The sequence below is a fragment of the Nomascus leucogenys genome, chromosome 7b, assembly GCF_006542625.1.
Source record: "Nomascus leucogenys isolate Asia chromosome 7b, Asia_NLE_v1, whole genome shotgun sequence".
In the NCBI taxonomy this organism is placed as follows: domain Eukaryota; kingdom Metazoa; phylum Chordata; class Mammalia; order Primates; family Hylobatidae; genus Nomascus; species Nomascus leucogenys.
In genome coordinates, this window is record NC_044387.1 from 15047712 (window position 1) to 15055386 (window position 7675).

The following is a 7675-nucleotide window of genomic DNA, read 5'->3' on the forward strand; positions in this document are numbered from 1 at the left end:
GAGTATCTTTGTGGCGTTCTCTGTATTTCCTGAATTTGAATGTTGGCCTGCCTTGCTAGATTGGGGAAGTTCTCCTGGATAATATCCTGCAGAGTGTTTTCCAACTTGGTTCCATTCTCCCCGTCACTTTCAGGTGCACCAGTCAGACGTAGATTTGGCCTTTTCACATAGTCCCATATTTCTTGGAGGCTTTGTTCATTTCTTTTTACTCTTTTTTCTCTAAACTTCTCTTCTCACTTCATTTCATTCTTTTGATCTTCCAGCACTGATACCCTTTCTTCCAGTTGATTGAATTGGCTACAAAGCTAGTGCCTTCGTCTTATAGTTCTCGTGCCATGGTTTTCAGCTCCATCAGGTCATTTAAGGACTTTTCTACACTGGTTATTCTAGTTAGCCATTCGTCTAATCTTTTTTCAAGGTTTTTAGCTTCTTTGCGATGCGTTCGAACTTCCTTCTTTAGCTCAGAGAAGTTTGACCGTCTGAAGCCTTCTTCTCTCAACTCATCAAAGTCGTTCTCCATCCAGCTTTGTTCCATTGCTAGTGAGGAGCTGCATTCCTTTGGAGGGGGAGAGGCACTCTGATTTTTAGAATTTTCAGCTATTCTGCTCTGTTTTTTTCCCCATCTTTGTGGTTTTATCTACCTTTGGTCTTTGATGATGGTGACGTACAGATGGGGTTTTGGTGTGGATGTCCTTTCTGTTTGTTAGTCTTCCTTTTAACAGTCAGGACCCTCAGCTGCAGGTCTGTTGGAGTTTGCTGGAGGTCCACTCCAGACCCTGTTTGCCTGGGTATCAGCAGCGGAGGCTGCAGAAGAGCGAATATTGCTGAACAGCAAATGTTGCTGCCTGATCGTTCCACTGGAAGCTTCGTCTCAGAGGGGTACCTAGCCATGTGAGGTGTCAGTCTGCCCCTATTGGGGGGTGCCTCCAAGTTAGGCTACTCGAGGGTCAGGGATCCACTTGGGGAGGCAGTCTGTCCGTTCTCAGATCTCAAACTTTGTGCTGGGAGAACCACTACTTTCTTCAGAGTTGTCAGACAGGGACATTTAAGTCTGCAGAGGTTTCTGCTGCCTTTTGTTTGGCTATGCCCTGCCCCCAGAAGTGGAGTCTACAGAGGCAGGCAGGCAGGCCTCCTTGAGCTGCAGTGGGCTTCACCCACTTCGAGCTTCCCAGGCACTTTGTTTACCTACTTAAGCCTCAGCAATGGCGGGCGGCCCTCCCCCAGCCTTGTTGCCACCTTGCAGTTTGATCTCAGACTGCTGTGCTAGCAATGAGTGAGGCTCTGTGGGCATGGGACCCTCTGAGCCAGGCATGGGATATAATCTCCTGGTGCGCCGTTTGCTAGGACCATTGGAAAAGCACAGTATTAGGGTGGGAGTGACCAGATTTTCCAGGTGTCATCTGTCACAGCTTCCCTTGGCTAGGAAAGGGAATTCCCTGACCCTTGTGCTTCCTGGGTGAGGTGATGCCTCACCCTGCTTTGGCTCACGCTTGGTGGGCTGCACCCACTGTCCTGTACTCACTGTCTGACAAGCCCCAGTGAGAGGAACCTAGTACCTCAGTTGGAAATGCAGAAATCACCCATCTTCTGTGTTGCTCATGCTGGGAGCTGTAGACTGGAGCTGTTCCTATTTGGCCATCTTGGAACCACCCTCCATAAGTATACATTCTTAAAAATGAGACAATATTAAATGTATAGACTGCTTTTTAATTGCTCTATTAACTTTACATTTTTTCCATGCAAATGAGCAAAGTTCTACTGATGACAGAAACAGACTGGGTACAAAGGCTTTATTTATTGATATTTATCGATCGTTTGCAAACATCAAGCTAGAAGCTGGAAGCACAAGACTCACCTGACACATGGAAATAACATAAGGTTCACAGCAAATGAGTAAAGATATATTAGGAAAATGCAAGGAAAAAGAAAATAATGGGAATCACAATATTAACCTCATGGAAAATGGCAGGAGTCCAGGCACTGGCAAAATTCATCATGATGGCCATGGGGATTAGAGAGCTTCCCATAAGGATACACAGACAATTCCTCAATTGTATCTCCCTATTCTCTCCTGATTCCTCTCATCTCCTCCATGAACATTTCCATATCATCTCCACCTCTATTCATCTCATCATTGACCTGCCTATTGGGTATGGCCCATTGAAAATTAGGGGCCAATAAAAAAGAATGAGTTCATGTCCTTTGCAGGGACGTGGATGAAGCTGGACACCATCATTCTCAGCAAACTAACAGGGGAACAGAAAAGCAAACACTGCATGTTCTCACCCATAAGTGGGAATTGAACAATGAGAACACATGGACACAGGGAGGGGAACATCACACACTGGGGCCTGTCAGAGATGTGGAGGGAAAGGGGAGGGATATCATTAGGAGAAGTACCTAATGTATGCATGGCTTAAAACCTAGATAGGTCAGGCGTGGTGGCTCACGCCTGTAATCCCAGTACTTTGGGAGTCTGAGGCGGGTGGATGACGAGGTCAGGAGATCGAGACCATTCTGGCTAACACGGTGAAACCCTGTCTCTACTAAAAATACAAAAACAAAATTAGCTGGGTGTGGTGGCGAGTGCCGGTAGTCTCAGCTACTTGGGAGGCTGAGGCACAAGAATGTCGTGAACCTAGCAGGTGGAGCTTGCAGTGAGCTGAGATCGTGCCACTGCACTCCAGCCTGGGCGACAGAGCGAGACTCCATCTCAAACAAACAAACAAAACAACAACAACAACAACAACAAAAAACCTAGATGACGGGTTGAAAGGCGCAGCAAACCACCATGGCACATGTATACCTATGTAACAAAGCTGCACATTCTGCACATGTATCCCAGAACTTAAAAGAAACAAAGAAAATTAGGGGCAAGTCGGCGAGCCTGTTTCTGTTTATTCTTTCCTGTAGGCTGTGGTCTTTTCGTCCTCCCGAGGGTGGTCTTCCTCTCTATTCTGAATAGGCTTCCCTGTTTCTTTGATTTCCTGGTGTGTGTTGGCCACCATGAGACTTTTTTCTGGTTGTTTTTCTGCTCTGCTGACTGTTAGCCGAGTCCTGATGACTGTTAGCATTTTGATGTATTTCCTTCCACTTTTTTTTTTTTTGAGACGGAGTCTCACTCTGTCGCCAGGCTTGAGTGCAGTGGCGCTATCTTGGCTCACTGCAACCTCCGCCTCCTGGGTTCAAGTGATTCTCCTCCCTCAGCCTCCCAAGTAGCTGGGACTACAGATACCTGCCACCACACCTGGCTACTTTTTTGTATTTTTAGTGGAGACGGAGTTTCCACCAGCCAGGATGGTCTTGATTTCCTGACCTTGTGATCCGCCCTCCTCAGCCTCCCAAAGTGCTGGGATTACAGACGTGAGCCACTGCACCCAACCTCTTCTACCTTCTTTTCTATGCCCATGCTTATATATTCCAAAAGTACACATTTTTACCTATGGATATTATGACATATTCAGTTTTCCCAGCTTGTATTTTCACTCAACATTATATTAGAAGAAATTCTTCATGCTATTGAAGTGTTTTTTGAAAACATAACTTCTAACGCCTGCATGTATTTCATTATGTGAATGTACCTTCACTTAGCCATTTCCTTGTTTGACAACTGGGTTGCTTCCAATATTTCTCTACTGTAATTAATCCTGTGATGACTATTCCTATATAGGTACTGTGTTCATATCTTTAATTATTTTCTTGGGTTAAATTTCTAGGGATGGAAATTACAGGGCCAAAGGATATGAACTTTTTATGACTATTGTTACATATTTCAAAGAAAATTGGACACATTGACCCACTTATCAGGAAGTGAATCTGCTGTGGTCTGAATATTTGTGTCCTCCCAAAATTTATATGTTGAAATCATAACCCTCAAGGTGATGGTATTAGGAGGTGGGACTCTTATAAAAAGATCGGTGCCCTTATAAAAGAAACACGAGGGAGACCTCTTGCCTTTTCCACCGTGTAAGGACACAGTGAGAAGTTACCGTCTAAGGGGAAATGGGTCCTCAGCATCACTGAATCTTCTAGTACCTTGATCTTGGATTTCCAGCCTCTAGAACCATAACAAATAAATTTCTGTTATTTACCAACCACCCAGTTGATGGTATTTTGCTATTGCAGCCCAAGGAAACGAAGACAATATTATCTCAGCTTTTGACATGTTCTAATGAACACTCCTTAATAGAAAACAACTCTGTTTATGTTATGGGTAAAAATTTGTGTCTAGTTGTCATTTTAAGGTACATGTCTTTGTTAGTGAGGGTTTGCAGTATTTTGTTTATTAACAGAAAAGTGACTTATTTTTTCCTTTATGAACAGTCTGTTTATGTTCTTTGCTCATTTATCTACTGGGGTTAATGTTTTTTTCTTCTTATCTATTTGTATGATATATTTGAATATAATGATATTAATCCTGGTTCTGTAATACTTGTGGCAAACCTGTTCTCTTTGTTCAAAGCTTCTTTTCAAATAGGGGCAGGGAGCTGGTGTCATTCAGGTTAACCCCCAACCCTGCCAGTTTCCTTTGGGAATGGCCCACATCCTTCTCCGTAGAGTTAGCCCCCGACCTGCAACCCCTGGCTCACTCAGTCCTTCATTTTGTCTTCAAAAGGAGTTGAATTTTAAGCATCTTTCTTGGTCCTCTGGGAGCAAAATCACTTTGCCAGCTTGAGATCGTTCATTTCCCCATTTGTTTCCTCTCTTCCATTCCTCATAGATAATCCCTGGCAATTATTAAGCATTTTTGTGTTGCCTTAGACTTTTGAGTGCTTAATGATCCTTTAGTGGTTCAGCAGAGAAAGGAGAATCTTTCCTTCCTTCTCCCACCTCCTTTGAAAATTCTGGGCTGTAGGAATCTTTCTAATGGACTCACAGCCCTTGGAAGGGAAACAGATCCTGGACATTGTCCGTCACCCGGTCCAGATCTGGTAATTTCAATGTGGGGGAAAAAAGGCCAGGGAAGGCATAGGAGTCATGTAGGATCTCACAGATGCTTGGTGATGAAGCCATACTTCACTTAGTGAGGACTGAGGAAATAGAGAGTTCTATCCTGGAGAAGGCAGTAGACTAAGGAGATGGCACACGTGGAAACAGCCCCATAGAAACATGTTCTTAGCAGCATGGCATGTTGTGGTTACAGCTCCACCAAAGCAGAAATGGAGACAGCACTGTCCTCCCTGGACCTGGGAGAGTCAGGAGCTGGGCACAACGTGGGCACAGAATGGGACTGGAGATGGCCCAGGACGAGGGCTATGGGCAGTCAGGGACAGGGATGGCTGTAGAAACTTTATGATGCTCTTGTTTCAGGAAAGGTAAGGCCTAGGCAACTCCACTTAGTCCCCCATCCATGGAGGCTTAGGAGGGAGAATGGCCTGCTCTTTACCTCTGCCGGAGTAGAAGGTGTAGGGGAAGGAAAGGGCTCCTTAGGAGTCTTCGGAGCCCAGCTTCCTGAGGGTGCTGTATGCTGCATCTTAACCATGCAGCTCTCTGGCAATGCAGGCAGAGGAGCTGCAACTGTGCTTTACCTGCCCTGGCCTCAGTGTCAGGCCTGCTTACCCACCTTTCCACCCAGCCCACCCATGCCCCACAGGACCCTGATCCAAGGCCCTCCTGCAGGCCCCTGCACAGCAAAGAATTCTCTTTGCAGCACTTCCCCTGGAGGCTCCCCTTAACTCTCCCACTTGCAGCTCCTTATCCAAAGGTATAAGTCCTCTTTCTAGTTCTCTCTCCTCTCCCCTTGCTACTGCCTTGGGATGCCATGTGAATTCTCTTCTCCCTACCTTTCTCATGGACAGGCAGTCCCAAATTTAAAAACATATTTAGGCCAGGGGCGGTGGCTCATGCCTGTAATCCTAGCACTTTGGGAGGGCAAGGTGGGCGGATCACTTGCGGTCAGGAATTTGAGACCAGCCTGGCCAACATGGTGAAACCCTATGTCTACTAAAAATATAAAAAATTAGCTAGGCGTGGTGGCATGTGCCTGTAGTCCCAGCTACTCGGGAGACTGAGGCAGGAAAATTGCTTGAACCCGGGAGGCAGAGGTTGCAGTGAGCTGAGATCACGCCACTGCATTCCAGCCTGGGCAACAGAGCGAAACTCTGTCTCAAAAACAAAAACAATAAATTACCCTGGTGTGGTGGCACGTGCTTGTAATCCCAGCTATTTGGGAGGGCGAGGCATGAGAATCGCTTGAATCTGGGAGGTGGAGGTTGCAGTGAACTGAGATCGTGCCACTGCACTCCAGCCTGGGTGACAGGGTGAGACACTTTCTAAAACAACAACGACAACAAAAACATATTTAATATTTTCTCGTATTCTTATCTTACTATTTTCTGCTAACATCTCTATCACTGATGCTTCCTTCATTCATTCAGAACATATTTATAAAGCACAAAGCACTGGGCACAGTTTTTCTCTCCTGTAATCCCAGCACTTTGGGAGGCTGAGGCAGGTGGATCACTTGAGGTCAGGAGTTCGAGACCAGCCTGGCCAACTTGGTGAAACCCTGTCTCAACTAAAAGTACAAAAAACAGCCAAGCATGGTGGCACGTGCCTGTAATCCCAGCTACTCAGTAGGCTGAGGCAGGAGAATCGCTTGAACCTGGGAAGCAGAGGTTGTAGTGAGCCGAGATCACGCCATTGCACTGCAGCCTGGGCAATAGAGTGAGATTCCATCTCAAAAAAAAAAAAAAAAAAAAAAAAAGCACAAACCTTGCTGCTAGACAGGGATTAAAAAGAAAAACCATGCAGGCAGAGAAGGGGGACTGCTTTGAGAAATACACAGGAAATGAAGTCAGTACTGGGGTGTGGGGAAGAATGGTATTGGGACCTCTGCTAGCCCACCTTTGAGAAAATTAGAAACTTTGTTGCCATCTGCCAGGAAGCGGTTGTAATAAATAGAAAAATCTATGCTGTCATGAATGGTGGGCTGTCTCAGGCATGTCCTTCTCATGACAGCAAATGGAAGCATGAGAAGAAAATGAGCAGGTGCGTTCTCATGCTTCTGGACAAAGCCCCGCCACTGAGCCCAGAGTCAGGGGTGTGGGGCAGTTACCTGGCAAAGGATATGGATACTTGGAAGGAGGAAGAATTGTTCTGTTACAGAATTGGTTTGTTAGCCAGTCTGCTACAGAATATAGGTTTTTTTTTTTTTTTTTGAGACAGTCTCGCCCTGTCGCCCAGGCTGGAGTGCAATGATGCGATCTCGGCTCACTCCAACCTCCACCTCCCGGGTGAAAGCGATTGTCCTGCTTCAGCCTCCAGAGTAGCTGGGACTACAGGTGTGCACCACCATGCCCAGCTAATTTTTGTATCCTTAGTAGAGACAGGGTTTCACCATATTGACCAGGCTGGTCTCGAACTCCTGACCTCGTGATCCACCTGCCTCGGCCTCCCAAAGTGCTGGGATTACAGGTGTGAGCCACTGCGCCTGGCTGGTGGTGTTTTTTTTTTTTTTACTCTGCAAGAGTAGAGTATTTTGGATGTGGGGGCGTATGGGCATCCCACATATCCTAATCTAGGGGTGAGTGGAAGGTCATAGAGCACATTCTCAGGAGGCTTTCTATTCTTACAGAGATGAGCTGGGCATGACCCATTTGATAAGTTTGGAAAAGCTGCCTTCTAGTGAGCCGTAATGCAGCCCTGGACAGGGAGACAGTCATGTGAGCTGTAG

General features: G+C 46.1%; 1 pseudogene; it reads right to left on the reverse strand.

Moving 5' to 3' along the window:
- Nucleotides 1-1953: 1953 nt before the first annotated feature.
- LOC115835832 lies at nt 1954-3008 on the reverse strand (annotated as a pseudogene).
- Between the last annotated feature and the right edge of the window lie 4667 nt (nt 3009-7675).